The following is a 23,125-nucleotide window of genomic DNA, read 5'->3' on the forward strand; positions in this document are numbered from 1 at the left end:
TGGCAGCTTTTTACATTTTTTCCATTGACATGAATAGGCTAAATCTGATTAGCTGTTTGTAGCTCCGCCCAAGTGTGCAAGGGGGTCCCGAGACCCCCAGAACATATCATCCCAGGTAGTAAGGGATCTGTATACCAAGTTTCGTTCAAATTGGTTGAGGCATTTTCGAGAGATCGTGGCACATACATACATACATACACACCCACACACATACATACATACATACTAGTGGTGGTCGTAGTCAGCCAACTTCGCTACGCTGGAACGTAGTTTTACGCAATTACACTTCCCCAAACTACGGCTTCAAAATCAAATATTTGCTTCATATGCATTTCATAGATTACCCGTTAAAATACGCAATTACACGTTGTGCGAAGTGTAGTGTATGCGGATGCTTATGGCCGTATGCGGAAAATTTTACACATCATTTTCCCTTTAAATGCTTATACCAGGAACACTTCTATGCATACATTCCCCTTTCTAATGTGTAAATTTGTAACCATACAATTGTACGCGGAAAAAAGACGCTAGTAACGCATTCGTAGTTCACTACGCAATACACATGTGAACTACGTGTAGGGGGCATAAGCTATGCGTAACGGTACTTCGCTACGCGTAGATTCGTAAGCGTATTTTTGAAACTTTGCCTATGAACTACGATGCGTAGATGCGAACTACGATGCGTAAATTCACACTGGCGTAGTTTCTGCTCATCCCTGATACATACATCCGATTTTATATATATATAGATTAACATACTGTACATGTATTTTGTTATTTATAGAATGTAGTTCAATGTATGTATGCATGTAAAAAAATGAGTGTGCAATGCATTATAACAACAGTCATAATTTAGAATGTAATTTTGAATACTTTGCGAACTTTTGACTTGTAATCAAACTCAAATAAAAAATTCAGTATAATTCCATTTGTAATTTTGATTATGATACGACAACTACAACTACTAATTTAAATACGACAACTACAAGCACCACTGCATATACTGTACCTACAACATTGCCATCATTAGAGTATGTAAGGTGCCATAGTGCCTCATATAAAGTGCCAGTGTAAATTATGTTAGGGGGAAGAGGGAACCCAAAATCAAAACTGCAAAAAGAAGGTGAGGATACAAACTGTAAACCAACAACATCAGTGCTCTACCAAAGCATGAGCCAAATACACACCCAGTCAGTGAACAGCTTATTTACAATGTACTTAATTGTATGTCTGTAACCAGAATTATAATTTTCTTTTCTTCTACAGCTCCGACACTCGGATACGTTTTAACTTAATGGTTTTTGATTTTGCTATACACACAATGAATGATATTTTACCTAATATTACGCTGGGATTTCATTTGACTGATTCATGTTTAGATGTTAATGTGGCTATGAGACACATTTTACGCATTTTATCCGGACCACAGAAGACAATCCCTAATTATTCTTGTTCTGCACAAGACAAACTTGTGGGCTTTATTGGAGATCATTTTTCAGCGACAACAATACCAATGGCCCAGATGCTTGGGGTTTATGGATATTCACAAGTAGGTAATAGTGATGTTAGGAAGTTATCTGCACTGACAGGTAACAGCACACACACCAAATTCAGCTGTACACTAAAATGTGGGTCCCCCATTGGGGTACGTGTATATGCTGCAGGTGAGTTGGCCACAGAGTGAGCCGAATGACGGCAGATAGAATTATTAGTGGCGTAAAATACTAGGGAAAAAAATCTCAGAAACCTCAAATTACCCGTAGGCGGGGCACGCACTATAGCAGTAGTGCTCTGGTGGGGCTAAAGTCAGGCGCTATGTGGCCTGGCGCCAAAGCGCCTGCTTCATCCTCCATGATTTCTTGCATGCAATTTTTTATTGGTGTATCAACAACCATAAAAAAAGGTGGCATACAAATAAAATAAGACAACAGTTTCAGTTATTCAGCAAATGGTTTAATTGGCTACAATGCAAGGCAGTCCAAATGAAGATGGGTGAACAATCAATATGTGTCTAATAAGGTATTGATGAACAGAATATAAAAAAGGCGTGTCACATATATCCAAGGGTAGGGCATATATATGATATGGCACACATACAGTGAGTTGCAAAAGTATTCGGCCCCCTTGAAGTTTTCCACATTTTGTCACATTACTGCCACAAACATGCATCAATTTTATTGGAATTCCACATGAAACACCAATACAAAGTGGTGTACACATGAGAAGTGGAACGAAAATCATACATGAGTCCGAACATTTTTTACAAATAAATAACTGCAAAGTGGGGTGTGCGTAATTATACAGCCCCCCTGAGTCAATACTTTGTAGAACCACCTTTTGCTGCAATTACAGCTGCCAGTCTTTCAGGGTATGTCTCTACCAGCTTTGCACATCTAGAGACTGAAATCCTTGCCCATTCTTCTTTGCAAAACAGCTCCAGCTCAGTCAGATTAGATGGACAGCGTTTGTGAACAGCAGTTTTCAGATCTTGCCACAGATTCTCCATTGGATTTAGATCTGGACTTTGACTGGGCCATTCTAACACATAGATATGTTTTGTTTTAAACCGTTCCATTGTTGCCCTGGCTTTATGTTTAAGGGTCATTGTCCTGCAGGAAGGTGAACCTCTGCCCCAGTCTCAAGTCTTTTGCAGTCTCCAATAGGTTTTCTTCCAAGATTGCCCTGTATTTGGCTCCATCCATCTTCCCATCAACTCTGACCAGCTTCCCTGTCCCTGATGAAGAGAAACACCCCCAGAGCATGATGCTGCCACCACCATATTTGACAGTGGGGATGGTGTGTTCAGAGTGATGTGCAGTGTTAGTTTTCTGCCACACATTGGGCTTGATTCACAAAGCGGTGCTAACTGTTAGCACGCCTGTGAAAACCCCCTTAGCACGTCTAAACAAGCTTTTCGCGCATAAAACTTTACGCGCGCAAAACTTAATGCGCGTAAAACTTTACGCGCTTACTGCACAGAGCGCAGGGCGCACCGCGCGAAGTGCCCATTAAAGCCTATGGGACTTAGCGCGCGTAAAACTTTACGCGCGCAAAGTTAGCGCACGATCTGAATGAGAAATCCGGTGCTAACCTACTTAGCACCCTGGTTAGCGCGTCTAAAGACTTTAGACGTGCTAAGTAGGTTAGCACCGCTTTGTGAATCAAGCCCATAGCGTTTTGCATTTTGGCCAAAAAGTTCCATTTTGGTCTCATCTGACCAGAGCACCTTCTTCCACATGGTTGCTGTGTCCCCCACATGGCTTGTGGCAAACTGCAAACAGGACTTCTTATGCTTTCTGTTAACAATGCCTTTCTTCTTGCTACTCTTCCATAAAGGCCAACTTTGTACAGTGCATGACTAAGCAAACGCTTAATTTCCTCCTGCATCTGCTGTGTATGTGTAATCTCTAAATCTGAACTGCTCTGAAAATATCTGCAAGCAAACGCTTAATTTCCTGCTGCATCTGCTGTGTATGTGTAATCTCTGCCTTCTTTTTAATTTGCTACACTTTTTGCTTTCCTGATTTCCTCTGTAATAGTGTTAGCACCTGAGTTCCTTACAGAGAGTATTGTAATTGCTATTGAATTCTGGCTTTTGTTCAGCCACCAGAAAACAATGTGTGATCTGCAATTTCCATCAAAGCCTGTATCACATACAGATCTGTTCGAAGTTGCAGGAAATAAGACCACCCCTATTACTTAATTTGCATATTGTCTGCCAGCTGACTGGGCCTTCCTTCCTGATTACACATTGCTAATGCTATAGCTATGTGTATATAAGGAGAAAGGCCTTGTCGGTTCGACAAGTCGGTTCGCTTTCTAAGGGCAGTTTTCAAAGAGCAACAACGAATTTACCACAATTCACCAGTAATTCAGCAGAAATAAGCACCACATCAAGGTAACATTAACTTTGTTGTAACTTGCTTATATTGCTGCACACTATTGCTGTCTATCTAGATTATCTCTGCCTTTGATTCTGAACTGCACAGCCTACAAGCCACCCCACCAAATAAACACAAACTGTACTGATAACGACTAAACACTGCTCCATTGCCCTAGGTAAGCCCACCACCAAGTATATCCTCCAACCTCTGCTACACCATTTTCCCTACCTATTTTCACCACCACTCCCATTGCAACAGTATGTATCCCCAACACATCATTATGCGGACCCCCCTCATACCACCTCTTTCCCTTGATCACCCGCCCTATTGGTGCCTCATGTTCTGGCTCCATCTGCTCCTTCCCCTGGTCCCTTGTCCACTGCTCACCAGTGGTGCTCAGCAGAGCTCGAATATTCGAGTAGCTCGAATATTCGAGCTCTTTTTCAGCTATCCGAGCTCGGTATTCGAGCTCCGAATAGCTGTAGCTATTCGAATGGGCTATCCGAGTACACTCGAATAGCCCATTCACTATTCGAGCTATTCGAGCAAACGGCGCTATTCGAGCTCGGTACCGAGCTCGAATAGCGTCATAGCCCAGATTGATGTCCTTAGAGCCAATCAGAGGGCTCCCAGGCCCTCTGACGGCAGCCAATCACAGAGGGGGACCCTGGCCAGCCCCTACCCTATAAATAGCGGCCGCCATGTTCCGTTTCTCCATGCTTGCCTGAGACTTGTACAGAGAGAGAGTTGCTCCTTTGTGCTTTGGCTTAGCAAGTGCTCTATTGTGATCATTTACCTAGCGTTTTTGCTCACCTACACCTGCCATATACACCTATATTGTTGTTAGTTAGATAGACATTGTATTTTAGTTAGTAGCTTGTGTGTTACATTAGAGACAGGCAGCTGCTGCAAGCTTACAGGTTTAGGCCTCAGGGGGGCCTTGCCTCTGTGGGCAGCTGTCCTCTGTTTATTTCTCTCATCTATACCAGTATTTCTGCTGTCCTTTACTAATAGTATTGTAGTTATACTGTACTAGGAGTAGGACACTCACTGACTGTCACTGTTTATAGGCTACTAGCTAGCTCCTGCGTGTGTGCACTCACTCACTGTCTGTGTGTACACACACTCTATTTCCTTCTGATTACTGATAGATTATTGTTAGTTAGTTGTACTTACTGTTACTACTTACTCTTACTGTACTAGGAGTCTAGGACACTCAGTCAGACAGTCACTGTGTTCATAGGCTACTAGCTCCTGCGTGCGGTCACTCACTGTCTGAGTGTACACACACCACCCACACTCCATTTCCTTCTGATCGCTGATTGATTATTGTAATTAGTTAGTTCTACTTACTGTTACTACTTACTCTTACTGTACTAGGAGTCTAGGACACTCAGTCACTGTGTTCATAGGCTACTAGCTCCTGCGTGCGGTCACTCACTGTCTGAGTGTACACACACCACCCACACTCCATTTCCTTCTGATCGCTGATTGATTATTGTAATTAGTTAGTTCTACTTACTGTTACTACTTACTCTTACTGTACTAGGAGTCTAGGACACTCAGTCACTGTGTTCATAGGCTACTAGCTCCTGCGTGCGTGCACTCACTGTCTGAGTGTACACACACCCACACTCCATTTCCTTCTGATCGCTGATTGATTATCGTAATTAGTTAGTTCTACTTACTGTTACTACTTACTCTTACTGTACTAGGAGTCTAGGACACTCAGTCACTGTGTTCATAGGCTACTAGCTCCTGCGTGCGTGCACTCACTGTCTGAGTGTACACACACCCACACTCCATTTCCTTCTGATCGCTGATTGATTATTGTAATTAGTTAGTTCTACTTACTGTTACTACTTACTCTTACTGTACTAGGAGTCTAGGACACTCAGTCACTGTGTTCATAGGCTACTAGCTCCTGCGTGCGTGCACTCACTGTCTGAGTGTACACACACCCACACTCCATTTCCTTCTGATCGCTGATTGATTATTGTAATTAGTTAGTTGTACTTACTGTTACTACTTACTCTTACTGTACTAGGAGTCTAGGACACTCAGTCACTGTGTTCATAGGCTACTAGCTCCTGCGTGCGTGCACTCACTGTCTGAGTGTACACACACCCACACTCCATTTCCTTCTGATCGCTGATTGATTATTGTAATTAGTTAGTTCTACTTACTGTTACTACTTACTCTTACTGTACTAGGAGTCTAGGACACTCAGTCACTGTGTTCATAGGCTACTAGCTCCTGCGTGCGGTCACTCACTGTCTGAGTGTACACACACCACCCACACTCCATTTCCTTCTGATCGCTGATTGATTATTGTAATTAGTTAGTTCTACTTACTGTTACTACTTACTCTTACTGTACTAGGAGTCTAGGACACTCAGTCACTGTGTTCATAGGCTACTAGCTCCTGCGTGCGTGCACTCACTGTCTGAGTGTACACACACCCACACTCCATTTCCTTCTGATCGCTGATTGATTATCGTAATTAGTTAGTTCTACTTACTGTTACTACTTACTCTTACTGTACTAGGAGTCTAGGACACTCAGTCACTGTGTTCATAGGCTACTAGCTCCTGCGTGCGTGCACTCACTGTCTGAGTGTACACACACCCACACTCCATTTCCTTCTGATCGCTGATTGATTATTGTAATTAGTTAGTTCTACTTACTGTTACTACTTACTCTTACTGTACTAGGAGTCTAGGACACTCAGTCACTGTGTTCATAGGCTACTAGCTCCTGCGTGCGTGCACTCACTGTCTGAGTGTACACACACCCACACTCCATTTCCTTCTGATCGCTGATTGATTATTGTAATTAGTTAGTTGTACTTACTGTTACTACTTACTCTTACTGTACTAGGAGTCTAGGACACTCAGTCACTGTGTTCATAGGCTACTAGCTCCTGCGTGCGTGCACTCACTGTCTGAGTGTACACACACCCACACTCCATTTCCTTCTGATCGCTGATTGATTATCGTAATTAGTTAGTTCTACTTACTGTTACTACTTACTCTTACTGTACTAGGAGTCTAGGACACTCAGTCACTGTGTTCATAGGCTACTAGCTCCTGCGTGCGTGCACTCACTGTCTGAGTGTACACACACCCACACTCCATTTCCTTCTGATCGCTGATTGATTATTGTAATTAGTTAGTTCTACTTACTGTTACTACTTACTCTTACTGTACTAGGAGTCTAGGACACTCAGTCACTGTGTTCATAGGCTACTAGCTCCTGCGTGCGTGCACTCACTGTCTGAGTGTACACACACCCACACTCCATTTCCTTCTGATCGCTGATTGATTATTGTAATTAGTTAGTTCTACTTACTGTTACTACTTACTCTTACTGTACTAGGAGTCTAGGACACTCAGTCACTGTGTTCATAGGCTACTAGCTCCTGCGTGCGTGCACTCACTGTCTGAGTGTACACACACCCACACTCCATTTCCTTCTGATCGCTGATTGATTATCGTAATTAGTTAGTTGTACTTACTGTTACTACTTACTCTTACTGTACTAGGAGTCTAGGACACTCAGTCACTGTGTTCATAGGCTACTAGCTCCTGCGTGCGTGCACTCACTGTCTGAGTGTACACACACCCACACTCCATTTCCTTCTGATCGCTGATTGATTATCGTAATTAGTTAGTTGTACTTACTGTTACTACTTACTCTTACTGTACTAGGAGTCTAGGACACTCAGTCACTGTGTTCATAGGCTACTAGCTCCTGCGTGCGTGCACTCACTGTCTGAGTGTACACACACCCACACTCCATTTCCTTCTGATCGCTGATTGATTATTGTAATTAGTTAGTTCTACTTACTGTTACTACTTACTCTTACTGTACTAGGAGTCTAGGACACTCAGTCACTGTGTTCATAGGCTACTAGCTCCTGCGTGCGTGCACTCACTGTCTGAGTGTACACACACCCACACTCCATTTCCTTCTGATCGCTGATTGATTATTGTAATTAGTTAGTTCTACTTACTGTTACTACTTACTCTTACTGTACTAGGAGTCTAGGACACTCAGTCACTGTGTTCATAGGCTACTAGCTCCTGCGTGCGTGCACTCACTGTCTGAGTGTACACACACCCACACTCCATTTCCTTCTGATCGCTGATTGATTATTGTAATTAGTTAGTTGTACTTACTGTTACTACTTACTCTTACTGTACTAGGAGTCTAGGACACTCAGTCACTGTGTTCATAGGCTACTAGCTCCTGCGTGCGTGCACTCACTGTCTGAGTGTACACACACCCACACTCCATTTCCTTCTGATCGCTGATTGATTATCGTAATTAGTTAGTTCTACTTACTGTTACTACTTACTCTTACTGTACTAGGAGTCTAGGACACTCAGTCACTGTGTTCATAGGCTACTAGCTCCTGCGTGCGTGCACTCACTGTCTGAGTGTACACACACCCACACTCCATTTCCTTCTGATCGCTGATTGATTATTGTAATTAGTTAGTTCTACTTACTGTTACTACTTACTCTTACTGTACTAGGAGTCTAGGACACTCAGTCACTGTGTTCATAGGCTACTAGCTCCTGCGTGCGTGCACTCACTGTCTGAGTGTACACACACCCACACTCCATTTCCTTCTGATCGCTGATTGATTATTGTAATTAGTTAGTTGTACTTACTGTTACTACTTACTTTTACTGTACTAGGAGTCTAGGACACTCAGTCACTGTGTTCATAGGCTACTAGCTCCTGCGTGCGTGCACTCACTGTCTGAGTGTACACACACCCACACTCCATTTCCTTCTGTTCGCTGATTGATTATCGTAATTAGTTAGTTGTACTTACTGTTACTACTTACTCTTACTGTACTAGGAGTCTAGGACACTCAGTCACTGTGTTCATAGGCTACTAGCTCCTGCGTGCGTGCACTCACTGTCTGAGTGTACACACACCCACACTCCATTTCCTTCTGATCGCTGATTGATTATCGTAATTAGTTAGTTGTACTTACTGTTACTACTTACTCTTACTGTACTAGGAGTCTAGGACACTCAGTCACTGTGTTCATAGGCTACTAGCTCCTGCGTGCGTGCACTCACTGTCTGAGTGTACACACACCCACACTCCATTTCCTTCTGATCGCTGATTGATTATTGTAATTAGTTAGTTCTACTTACTGTTACTACTTACTCTTACTGTACTAGGAGTCTAGGACACTCAGTCACTGTGTTCATAGGCTACTAGCTCCTGCGTGCGTGCACTCACTGTCTGAGTGTACACACACCCACACTCCATTTCCTTCTGATCGCTGATTGATTATTGTAATTAGTTAGTTCTACTTACTGTTACTACTTACTCTTACTGTACTAGGAGTCTAGGACACTCAGTCACTGTGTTCATAGGCTACTAGCTCCTGCGTGCGTGCACTCACTGTCTGAGTGTACACACACTAAATTTACTTGTGATTACTACTGATTATTGTAACTGCTAGTTGTACTTCCTGACTGTTACTACTTACTTACTGTACTAGGGGACACTCACTCAGTCACCTCACCAACCAACCCACTCCATTAAAGTACCCCACTTTTCACCCGCCCTTTTACAAAACTTTTGTCTATACGCCCAAAACATTTAAGATGTCTGGAAGTGGCAGCCAGCGCGGTTTGGGCAAGGGGAAGGGCAGCAAGGGAATCAGGAGGAGAGGGAGCAGCATTGTGGCAAGCCGCGGCCGCGGGCGCCACCATGCACAGTTCCGCAGCAGCAGCAGCAGCGTCAGTGGCTAACATTCCTCCCATAGCCACTGGCCGTGGACGCCTTGGGCGCCGCCCAGCAGGAGCATCTGCAACTCACGCTGCAGAGACACAGCAGCAGCAGCGTGTAGCACCTGCTCCCATTTTCCTCCAGCCGGGTCGGAAACGTCCCATTGAGGAAAAGGATGCAGACACTGTGGTGCAACTCATGACGGAGGATGAGCAGCCCGCCATCAGCTCTGCATCCGAGGCCTCCACCCTCACCACCACCACCACCCCTGTTCGCAGCAGCCGCCCAGCAGGGTCTGGGGAGGAGGCCAGTTCACCGTCACTCGCCGACCTGTCATTCAGCAGTCTTTTGACCCCAGGCATCATGAGTAAATTGTCTGCTGTTGTTGGCGATCTTGAGGAGGAGATGCTGATGGGCACTTTGGGGGATGAGGGATTGGACAGCAAGACTGTGGCGACAGTCAAGCAGCCCATCCATGCATCAGGAGAGGAGTTTGGGGGGTCCTCATCCCAGCAGGACATGTTTCAGGAGGGGGAGGATGATGATGACCCGGTGACAGACAGAGACTGGGTGCCACCACCTCCAGGGGATGTCGTCCTCAGCAGCTCTGAGGAGGAGGATGCTCTTGTGGGCCTTGCAAGGAGGCGCATCATTGCAAGCATTGGCAGCAGCAGTAGGCAGGTCCCACAGCCTGCTGGTGTCTCAGGCTCAGCAGCAGCAGCAGCAGCATCTGCCAGTACCACCACCAGCCGCACCCAAGCCCCCCAAGCCCCCCCCCCAACCACCACAGGGAGACAGGCAGCAGCGCTTCCATGCCGTAGGGGGATGTTTAAGTCACCAATCTGGCGATATTTCACCATGCCCACTGTGTACAGCAAGTACGCCACTTGCAACCACTGTCAGCGGAAGTTGAGCAGAGGTGCAGACCCCTTAAAGTTCTGCACCAGCTCGCTCATCAACCACCTTGCGGCTAAACATTTCCACCAGCATGAGGAGTTCCAGAGGCTGAAGGCATCTGGTGCTGGCAGTGGCACCACACCCATCACTGCACAGCCTTCAGCAGCAGCAGCAGCAACAGCAGCCACCCGCCCTCCTGCTCCTCCAGCAGCACCAGCAGGAGTGCGGAAACGCACTGCTCCTCCCCCCTCTGCAACTCCTGCCGCCGACACTGAGGCCTGTTCTGGCAGCCAGTCCTCAGTGGCCTCCTCTGCTGTGTCTGCTGATTCCCGTGTCAGCAAAAGGCCACGCCAGAGCCTTTTGAGCGAGTCCTTCCAGGGGGTGGTTAGGGCTCTGCCTCCCAGCAGCCGTCGCGTGCGGCAGCTGAACGGCTTGCTGGCACGGGCCATGTGCTCCCAACTCCTGCCGTACACGCTCGTGCAGGAGGGGAGCGACATTCGTGCGCTGCTTGCTTGCGCAGCCCCAGACTGGCAGCTCCCCAGCAGACACTTCTTTGCCCGCAAGGCCATTCCTGCACTGCACCGCTTTGTGATGGCCAATGTGGAGCGAGGGCTGGAGCACGCGGTTGGTGAAAGGGTCCACGTCACCATGGACTCCTGGAGCAGCCGCTTCGGGACAGGCCGCTACCTGTCCTTCACTGTCCACTGGGTCAGCTTGGTGGAAGGGGGTGAGGATGGGAGAGCAGCAGCGGGCACAGCAGCAGCAGCAACACAGTGGGTGGTGCCACCCCGCAGGCTCAGGGGAACTGCAGCAGGTTCCTCCGATCCTCTGCCATCCTCCGGCACACCTGGCCAAACCCCCCGCCTCAGCAGCAGCGTGAAGGCCCGCCACTGCCAAGCGCTGCTGCACTTGGTCAGCCTTGGGAAGACCAAGCTGACGGCAACCCATGTGTTGGCCAAACTCCAGGAGCAGGAGAGGATTTGGCTGACCCCCAGAGGCCTCAGAGTCGGAGAGGTGGTGGCCGACAATGGGGCCAATCTGGTTGCCGCAATAGACAGGGGAAACCTGACCCACATCCCCTGTCTTGCCCACGTGCTGAACCTGGTGGTGCAGAAGTTCCTGCGCACCTACCAGGGGATGGGCGAACTGCTGGAAACGGCAAGGAACGTTGTGCGTCACTTCCGGCGCTCGGCTGCAGCCTGTGCGAGCCTGGAAGACGTGCAAAAGGAGCTGGATCTGCCACGCCATCGGCTGATCCTTGACGTTCCGACTCGCTGGAACTCCACCCTGGCGATGTTGGAGCGTCTGGTTGAACAGAGGCGCGCTGTCAAACAGTACCTTGCCCTGGCCACTGTTTCCGCAGCTCAGAGAAGGGACAAGACCAGCAACTTCCCGTCCATCGTCCCCGATGATGACTGGAGGCACATGCAGCAGGTGTGCTTAGTGCTGGCTCCCTTCCTGCAGGCCACAAACATGGTGAGCAGGGACCATGCTATGGTCTGCGAGTGGGTGCCCCTGGTTTCTCTGCTGAACAGGGCCCTCGATGCTTTGCTGGAACAGGGAGCGGCAGCCTTGGACCAGCAGGAGCGGCAACCAGCTGCGCAGTCCACCTCTGAGGGGGAGGAGGAGGAGGACTTGGTGGAGGTCCCTGACCTGGCTGCTGATGAGGGGGATCAGCACAGCGCAGCTGAGTTGGTGCGGGGGTGGAGAGAGGATGAGGCGGCAGAGGAGGAGGATGAGGACAGCACTGACGTCGATGTGCCAGCAGACGTGGCCCGCCTCTTCCCAATGGCAGCGCACATGCTGACGTGCCTGCGCAGGGACCCCAGGGTGATCCAGATGAAGCAGAGGGAGGACATCTGGATCAGCATGATGTTGGACTCACGCCTCAAGGGGAAGTTGAGCCAGTTCCTGCCGCCTGCAGGAGGAGACCCAGCGCAACAAATAAGGAGCTTGCAGCAGGCCCTTGTTGAGCGCTTGGAGGAAGCCTTCCCCCAGCCTTCCACCCCCACTGTCCAGCAGCCAGCACAGAGGCAGCAGCAGGTGCCTGCATCCAGCAGCAGCAAGCGCCCCACAGACCTGCTGTCTCTCAGCCACGAGCTCTACAGGACTGTAGAGGCTCCGGCAGCAGTGACTAGAGAGGAGATGCATGCAGCAGCATCCTCCTCCGGTCACAGCCAGCGCCTGACCCGCATGGTGGCTGACTACATGGGGTCGTACAGCGGGCTTGACAGCGATGCCCCTGTTGATCCCATGGAGTATTGGGTCAAGCGCATGGAGATCTGGAGCGAGCTGGCGCAGTACGCCCTGGAAGTGCTGTCCTGCCCCCCTTCCAGCGTGCTGTCCGAGCGCTGCTTCAGTGCAGCTGGTGGCGTGGTCACCGAGAAACGCTCACGTCTGTCTCACAAGTCTGTGGACAGACTGACGTTTCTCAAGATGAACCAGGCGTGGGTGGAAGGCGAGTTCCTGGCCCCTGTTGTCGGCGAGAGGGGGACATGAACTGGCTGCCGGAACCATCGTTAATGTGCCTTACCACCCTTTACCACCTCCTGGCTCCTGCTCACTAAGCCAGCCTGGTTCACTTTGACTATTACGTCGCCTGCAGCCACACATTTTACACCTACAGTGGGCTGCTGTGTACTGCCCTTCTGCTGTCTGTCTGTGTTTCCCACTGCCAGGGTACACAGATGATTTACCTTCTGCTGCCACTCTGCCACCAGCTATTACGTCAAACAATAGCTGCTCGCCTACTCCTCCATTCCTCCTCCTGCTGCTGCTGTCTGTCTGTGTTTCCCACTGCCAGGGTACACAGATGATTTACCTTCTGCTGCCACTCTGCCACCAGCTATTACGTCAAACAATAGCTATATTGGTTGCAAAACCAAAAACCAAAAAACCATAAAAAAAAAAAAAAAAAGGTTTAATTTTTCTGAGGTGCCCGGGTTGAAAACTGTGTTGTCCCAGTTGTGTATTGTACACAATGTGGGCTGCACGACCACTGTCTGGGACCTCCTGTTGTGTTTATTTACAGCCCTGGTATCACCGCTAGGTACCAGGGCTATTATGTCACGCTGCCTACCTGCTGCCACACTCACACTGCTCCTCCATACCTCCTCCTGCTGCTGCTGCTGCTGCTGTCTGTCTGTGTTTCCCACTGCCAGGGTACACAGATGATTTACCTTCTGCTGCCACTCTGCCACCAGCTATTACGTCAAACAATAGCTGCTCGCCTACTCCTCCATTCCTCCTCCTGCTGCTGGCTGTCTGTCGGTGTTTCCCACTGCCAGGGTACACAGATGATTTACCTTCTGCTGCCACTCTGCCACCAGCTATTACGTCAAACAATAGCTATATTGGTTGCAAAACCAAAAACCAAAAAACCATTAAAAAAAAAAAAGGTTTAATTTTTCTGAGGTGCCCGGGTTGAAAACTGTGTTGTCCCAGTTGTGTATTGGACACAGTGTGGGCTGCACGACCGCTGTCTGGGACCTCCTGTTGTGTTTATTTACAGCCCTGGTATCACCGCTAGGTACCAGGGCTATTATGTCACGCTGCCTACCTGCTGCCACACTCACACTGCTCCTCCATACCTCCTCCTGCTGCTGCTGCTGCTGTCTGTCTGTGTTTCCCACTGCCAGGGTACACAGATGATTTACCTTCTGCTGCCACTCTGCCACCAGCTATTACGTCAAACAATAGCTGCTCGCCTACTCCTCCATTCCTCCTCCTGCTGCTGCTGTCTGTCTGTGTTTCCCACTGCCAGGGTACACAGATGATTTACCTTCTGCTGCCACTCTGCCACCAGCTATTACGTCAAACAATAGCTATATTGGTTGCAAAACCAAAAACCAAAAAACCATAAAAAAAAAAAAAAGGTTTAATTTTTCTGAGGTGCCCGGGTTGAAAACTGTGTTGTCCCAGTTGTGTATTGGACACAATGTGGGCTGCACGACCGCTGTCTGGGACCTCCTGTTGTGTTTATTTACAGCCCTGGTATCACCGCTAGGTACCAGGGCTATTATGTCACGGCGAGCTGCCTGCCTCATTGACTGCCTGCTGCCACACACTCATCCTCCTCCTCCTGCTGCTGAATTTACCTCCTGCTGTCTTTGTGTTTCCACTGCCAGGGAGCACATACAATGGCGCTTCCAACATGCGTGCGCCCACCAGCTATTTGTTACGCTCAAAAATAGCTGCATTTCTTTAAAAAAAAATTGAAAAGAGAAATACGTGAAGAAGAATAAGACTATATTGAAAAGGAAGGAGAAGATGAAGAAGAAGAAGAAGAAGAAGAAGAAGAAGAAGAAGACGATATAGAAGAAGACGATATAGAAGAAGACGATATAGAAGAAGACGAACAAGTATATACAGTAACACTACTGAACAAAATTAAGGACACAACTTCTCTTTCCACATTTTTTTTTAAAGGAACATCCCCACATAATCACTTGCTGTTGTTACTTGGAAAAAAAGAGGTTTCTTGCATCATTCACCCTCAAAACAAGTGTTGGAAGCTATTTAAGGCCAATTCGAATAGTCAGCTCGAATAGTCAGCTCGAATACCGACTCGAATAGTGAGCTCGAAGTCCGAGGTCGAATCGAATAGTAAAAATTATTCGACTCGAATATTCGAATGACCTCGAATAATTTACTATTCGAATTCGACCAAACTCGAATTTTAAAAAGGGGTATTTGAGCACCACTACTGCTCACCACACATCCTAACCCCAGGCCCACTCCAGTCTCCCAGCCCCCCCATTCCCCTCCTCATTCTTCCTCCCTCACCCACCACAACCAAATTCACCCACCAAGCCCCTCTCCCCGCCGCACCTCCCATCCTCCCCATACCCACGAACATTCTCGCCCCAATCTCATTCCCATCCGCCCCATACTCAGACAATCTCTTCCGCTATCTGGCGCTCTCTGGAATGCCAGATCTATCTGCAACAAGCTTACAACTATCCATGACCTCTTTATCTCAAAAACCCTCACCTTTCTTGCCCTTACCGAGACCTGGCTCACCCCCTCTGACCTGCCTGCAGCTGCAGCCCTATCGTACGGGGGTCTACACCTCAGCCATACCCCAAGACCAGATAACAGGCCTGGGGGAGGGGTGGGCCTACTCCTCTCCCCATCCTGCACCTTCCGTGTCCTTACCCCTCCCCCGTCTCTTTACTTTACCTCCTTTGAGGCCCATGTTATCCGCCTCTATCATCCCCTCCCAGCCATTATTGCAGTCCTATACCGCCCCCCCTCCAGTACAATATCGCACTTCCTAGAAAACCTTGCCTCCTGGCTCCCACACATCCTGTCCTCCGACCTCCCAACAATCATCCTCGGAGACTTTAACATTCCAATTGATGAGCCTACCACCTCTGCTGCCACTCAGCTTCTCTCACTCACCAACTCCCTTGGCCTCACTCAGCATACTAATGCCACAACCCACAGTGCTGGTAATACTTTGGACCTAATTTTCTCCAAAGCCATCGCACTTACCAACCTGGACATTACACCATTCCCCATCTCCGACCACCACCTCATCACCTTCACCCTCACTCCATCCAGCACCCCCTGTCTCCCTCCCCAAACTGGACGTTGGCAGAGAGATCTACGCAACCTTGACCCCAATGTACTAGCCACACCCCTCCACTCTCTCTCCTCCTCCCTCCCCAGCCTAACCTGCCCCAACGAAGCAGCAGCTCAATACAACAGTAACCTCTCCGCAGCCTTAGACCATGCGGCTCCCCTGACCTTTCGTACCAACAGTCGCCCCAACCCCCAACCTTGGCACACTGCCCTCACAAAAAAACTACAAAATGAGACACGAGCTGCAGAACGCAAATGGAGGAAATCCCGCCACAACAATGATTTCCTGGGATACAAGACCAAGTTGCAGACGTACCATACTGCCCTCGCTGATAGTAAACAGATATACTTCACTCACTTGATCGCTACCCAAGCCTCCAACCCACGTCGTCTTTTTGCCACCTTCAATGCCCTACTTAACCCCACACCTCCCCCCCCAACCTCCACCCTCTCAGCCACTGACCTATCAAACTACTTTATCAACAAAATTACAACAATCCGGAGGGATATTTCTCTCCTCCACTCTATCGCCCCCGCCTCCCCACCACATCCGACTCCTGCCTCTTTCTCCTCCCTTACCTCCTTCAATCCTGTCACGGTGGAGGAAGTCAACCAGCTGCTGGCAACTTCACCTGCCACTTCCTGCCCCCTAGATCCGGTCCCATCTGTTTCTCTGCGCCCACATTTTTCTGATCTGGCCCCTGTCCTCACCCATCTGTTCAACCTCTCCTTCTCCACCGGCATCTTCCCCTCCATATTCAAACAGGCCACTGTGCTTCCCCTGCTAAAGAAATCTTCACTTGACCCTGCTCTGCCATCCAACTACCGCCCAATCTCTCTCCTCCCTTTTGCCTCAAAAATTCTTGAACGCCTGGCCCAACAACGCCTGACCAACTTCCTTAACTCCAACTCCCTTCTCGATCCCCTGCAGTCTGGTTTTCGCACAGCCCATTCTACAGAAACAGCCCTCACCAAAGTGGTAAACAACCTTGCCCTTGCCAAAGCCGAAGGTAAATACTCCATCCTGCTCCTCCTGGACCTCTCCTCGGCATTTGACACTGTCGACCACTCCCTCCTCCTCCACTCCCTGCAGCTAATGGGCATTCAGGACCTAGCCTTAGCCTGGATCTCCTCCTACCTCTCCAACCGCTCCTTCACAACATTTTTCAATGGCTCCTCATCCGCTCCTAAACCCCTCTCAGTTGGTGTTCCTCAAGGTTCCGTCCTAGGACCACTCCTGTTCTCACTCTATACTGCCTCAATTGGTAAAATCATCTCCTCCATGGGTTTCAATTATCACCTGTATGCCGACGACACCCAGATATATCTCCACACCCCAGATATCTCCTCCTCTACCATGGACAAAGTCTCTGCCTGCCTCACATCCATTTCCTCCTGGATGGCTGCCAGGTACCTGAAGCTTAATTTGGACAAGACTGAGCTTCTAATATTCCCACCCCGCACAGCTGCACCCCTCCCAGATCTGCACGTCACTATTGAAAATACTACTATCCACCCTACCTCCCAAGCCCGCTGTCTAGGCGTTACTCTGGACTCTGAACTTTCCTTTACAGCCCACATCCAAGGTATTGTCAGATCCTGCAACTTCCACCTCCGCAACATCTCCAAGATCCGCTCCTACCTGTCACTTGACACCACTAAACTCCTTATCCATGCCCTTGTCATCTCCCGCCTAGACTACTGCAATTCTCTTTTATCTGGCCTCCCCTCTAACCGTACTGACCGACTTAAATTGGTAATGAATGCGGCAGCCAGACTGATACATTCTTCTCACCGCAGTGCCTCTACAACTCCGCTCTGTAAAGCACTACACTGGCTCCCCATCAGCTTTAGGATCAATTTCAAAATCCTGTGCTTGGCCTACAAATCAGTGCACAAGACCTGCCCGACCTACATCTCTGATCTGGTCCACAGGCACATACCAGCCCCCTCCGATCCTCCAATGACCTGCGCCTAGTCGCACCACGCATAACTCAGTCACACGCACGATTGCAGGACTTCACCAGGGCTGCCCCTACTCTCTGGAACTCTCTCCCACCAGCCGTCAGACTCGCCCCCACCTTTAATACCTTCAAATAAGCTCTCAAGACTCACCTCTTCACGCTCGCATACCCCCCTACACCAGTATCATAATATGTTCTGTTAGACCCCCTCTCAAAAGACGCACCTATTGTCTCCACACCACCCTTTAGATTGTAAGCCTCTGGCAGGGCCATCCTCCCTAATGTATCCATCTTGATTATGCAATCTTACTCACAACCACCCTTCTTGTAGACTCGAACAGTCTCTATCTTGACCTATGACACTGTATTGTTATCAAATCATTTGCATGATCTTGTTTTGTTGTGAGTTTCCGTATGTTCTACCTGTATGTTAACCCATTTATCTATTGTGCAGCGCTGCGTAATATGTTGGCGCTTTATAAATACAATAAATAATAATAATAATAATAATAATAATAATAGTTGTCCTATGGACAGAGTCTACCACCTGAGCTGTAGATCTCTGCAGCTCGTCCAGAGTCACCATGGGCCTCTTGACTGCATTTCTGATCAGTGCTCTCCTTGTTCGGCCTGTGAGTTTAGGTGGGTGGCCTTGTCTTGGTAGGTTTACAGTTGTGCCATACTCCTTCCATTTCTGAATGATCGCTTGAACAGTGCTCTGTGGGATGTTCAAGGCTTTGGAAATCTTTTTGTAGCCTAAGTCTGCTTCAAATTTCTCAATAACTTGATCCCTGACCTGTCTTGGACCTGTCTTGTGTGTTCTTTGGACTTCACAGTGTTGTTGCTCCCAATATTCTCTTAGACAACATCTGAGGCCCTCACAGAGCAGCTGTATTTGTACTGACATTAGATTACACACAGGTGCACTCTATTTAGTCATTAGCACTCATCAGGCAATGTCTATAGGCAACTGACTGCACTCAGACCAAAGGGGGCCGAATAATTATGCACACACCACTTTGCAGTTATTTATTTGTAAAAAATGTTTGGAATCATGTATGATTTTCGTTCCCCTTCTCATGTGTACACCACTTTGTATTGGTCTTTCATGTGGAATTTCAATAAAATTGATTCATGTTTGTGGCAGTAATCTGACAAAATGTGGAAAACTTCAAGGGGGCTGAATACTTTTGCAACCCACTGTATGTACACTGTTTAAAGCAAACCTGAAGCAAAAAAAAAATGTATGAGGTAGTGAATTTTGTGTAAGGCTTGACAGGTTATGTCCACAATCTGTCTCTATGCCCCAATCTAGTGCAGTGACTCTGAGCCCGGGCCACAAGCCCCTCCGTGAACAGGACACTTTATTTGTCTCCTGACTACGGTTACCCCCAGGTCTTAATGTGCAAAGCATACAGACTGAAGTAGAGTGGACAATAACCCCACAAAGCCCCACTGAGGCAAGTATCAACAGAGTTTCAAGAGTTCACAAGTCTCAAACTGTAATAGTGCCTTGATGATGAGGATGAGGCCCACAATGGTGATAGGCAGTAAGCAGATCCAGTGACAGGTTGGTCCAAGCAGTAAGCCAGGTAACAAGCAGAGGTCGGTCCAGGCAGCGGGCAAGAGTATCCAGGTAACAAGCAGAGGTCGGTCCAGGCAGCAGGCAAGAGTATCCAGGTAACAAGCAGAGGTCGTTCCAGGCAGCAGGCAAGAGTATCCAGGTAACAAGCATGGGTCGGTCCAGGCAGTGGGCAAGTGTATCCAGGTAACAAGCAGAGGTCGGTCAAGGCAGCAGGCAAGAGTATCCAGTTAACAAACAGAGGTCCGGTCAGGCAGCGGGCAAGAGTATCCAGGTAATAAGCAGAGGTCGGTCCAGGCAGCGGGCCAGAGTATTCAGGTAATAAGCAGAGGTCAGTCCAGGCAGTAGACAAGAATGGTCGATAAACAAGCCAAGGGTCAAATTCCAGATAAACAATATTAGTAACTTTGCACCCAGCAACTAGCCACAGCTATGCTAACACGGGCAATGACTGGGAGCACTCAGCATGTTTAAATACAACTCTCATCCAATTAGTGGCCAGCCACACTTCGCACATCCAATCAGACAGCAGCACATCCTGCCTAAGTGTCAGCTGTAACATCAGCTGTCACTGCACTTTCAGGTGACTGCAGTCAGCTGACTACTGTTTAGCCTTGCGGAGGGCATACTAAGAATGCGCCCTCCGCCTATAAGGAAGTGCAGCCTGCGTTTCATCTTGCACGATATCAGCGGGGAACAAGTGCCGAGACTCGGAAGTGGAGGTCTCAGCCTGGTTCTCGGCGCAACTTTCAGCATAAACAGATACATTTCTTACAGTACCCCTCCCCCTAGGAGTGGACTCAGAACACTCTAACCTAGGTTTATCAGGATGTTTGAAATATAATTCCCTAACGCCTAGATCGGCGTGAACCTGTTTGGCTGGAACCCAAGATCTTTCCTCTGGTCCATATCCCTTCCAGTCAATAAGGAACTGAGAGGAATTTCAAACAAATCGAGAATCAAGAATTCTCTCAACTTCATGATCTTGTTCTCCATCAATTTCAATTGCTGCATGAGGAGTATCTGAAGGATCAAAATTGGCAGCGGATTTCAACAATGAAACATGAAATTAATACACCTTTCATAGAGCTGGGCAATATTAGTCTGTAAGTTACCTTATTAGCTTTCTCCAGAATAGGATATGGGCCAATATACAGGGTGGGTCATTTATATGGATAGACCCTAAAAAATTGGTAATGGTTGGTGATATTAACTTCCTGTTTGTGGCACATTAGTATATGTGAGGGGGGAAACTTTTCAAGATGGGTGGTGACCATGGCGGCCATTTTGAAGTTGGCTATTTTGAATCCAACTTTTGTTTTTTAATAGGAAGAGGGTCATGTGACACATCAAACTTATTGGGTATTTCACAAGAAAATCAATGGTTGGTTTTAACGTAACGTTATTCTTTCATGAGTTATTTATACGTTTCTGACCACTTATAAAATGTGTTCAGTGTGCTTCCCATTGTGTTGGATTGTCAATGCAACCCTCTTCTCCCACTCTTCACACACTGATAGCAGCACCACAGGAGAAATGCTAGCACAGGCTTCCAGCATCCGTAGTTTCAGGTGCTGCACATCTCGTATCTTCACAGTATAGACAATTGCCTTCCGATGTCCCCAAAGATAAAAGTCTAAGGGGGTCAGATCGGGAGAGCTTGGGGGCCATTTAACTGGCCCACAACAACCAATCCACTTTCCAGGAAACTGTTCATCTAGGAATGCTCGGACCTGACACCCATAATGTGGTGGTGCACCATCTTGCTGGAAAAACTCAGGGAACGTGCCAGCTTCAGTGCATAAAGAGGGAAACACATCATCATGCAGCAATTTCGCATATCCAGTGGCCTTGAGGTTTCCATTGATGAAGAATGGCCCCACTATCTTAGTACCCCATATACCACACCATACCATACATTTTTTTGTTCCAACAGTCTTGGAGGGATCTATCCAATGTGGGTTAGTGTCAGACCAATAGCGGTGATTTTGTTTGTTAACTTTACCATTCACATAAAAGTTTGCCTTATCACTGAACAAAATCTTCTGCGTAAACTGAGGGTCCTGTTCCAATTTTTGTTTTGCCCATTCTGCAGATTCAGTGCACCGATCTGGGTCATCCTCGTTGAGATGCTGCAGTAGCTGGAGTTTGTAAGAGTGCCATTTGTGAGTAGCTAATATCCGCCAATGGGATGTTCCACTAATGTCACTCTCCAGTGACATTACACAAAGATTGTTGCTGAGAGGACAAACATTTATGTCCTGGAGTTGTCAACTAGTAAAAAACAAAGAAATGCTCACCTGACATAATCGCTAAAGGTCGTTGTGGTTGTTTGCAGACTGTGGTGGTTAAACGTGGCATTCCGTCTGCCAGTTTAAAGTGGGCATAACCCTTACACTAACTGATGGATGTGTAAACATGCTGGACATTTTAAAGCACTTTATTCCACCAATTTAGGAATGCAATGTGATTACTGCCCTTTGTTTGAAACACGACTTTTTGTCAACTACGTAATTTTTGTTGGGACTTTTGCCATGGATCCCTCCAGCATGCCCCCATCCAGGTGTTAGGCCACTTGAAACAACTTTTCCATTACTTTTGTAGCCAGGAACAGTGCCTGTAGGTTTTAGAATTCACCTGTCCAATGAAGTCTATGGAGATTTGTCAGATTCCCCTGTTCGTAAACTTTTGCGGAAATTCGTGTTTACCACCACTCACGAATCTTAAATTCAAAGTTTGGCCCATCTCTATTGTAGAGTATGAATTGGAGTACTTCAAAATAGAAGGAGGAACAAGGCATGGTTGCCCTCTCTTACCGTCCTGATTCATACTAGCATTTGAACCCCTACTGGAGGCTATCAGATCTAATCTAGACATCAAGGCAGAGGTGTAACAAAATACCCTGCAGCAGCTGCAGGGGGCCCCAGAAGCAGCAGGGGGCCCCCGTGGGGGTAGAAGTTTATTTTACTTGTCCTGAAACACTGACAACTAAGGACACGGAGAGATAAAACCTTTCTGCTCTATGCACAATAATTCTAATGACTGCATCTGCTCAGCCACTGACAAGGAATCATACAAAGTTTTGCAGACAGAGATTTGTATACAGTCCCTATTCGGTGTGCAGCAGGCTCTTCTTTACAGTGCCCAGCACCCAGCCTCTCCACCCCCTTCCCAAGTGCTGAGTACTGTAGTGATGCTGTAGAAGTCTGCAGAGCCAGTTCTGCTCCATCAGAGTTGGACAGGGTGAGTGTAATAAGCTGAGGCTGGGAGCACACTCGTCTGGTTTCTGTGTGCATTTTTCTGTATGCATTTTCTGCACATCAAGGGCTTGATTCACTAAACCGTGATAACTCAAATATTATTATTATTATTATTTATTTATTTATATAGCACCAACATATTCCACAGTGCTTTACAAAGCTCAATAAGACGACAAGGGGAACATAGATACA

This window comes from Hyperolius riggenbachi, chromosome 1 (genome assembly GCF_040937935.1).
Source record: "Hyperolius riggenbachi isolate aHypRig1 chromosome 1, aHypRig1.pri, whole genome shotgun sequence".
In the NCBI taxonomy this organism is placed as follows: Eukaryota; Metazoa; Chordata; class Amphibia; order Anura; family Hyperoliidae; genus Hyperolius; species Hyperolius riggenbachi.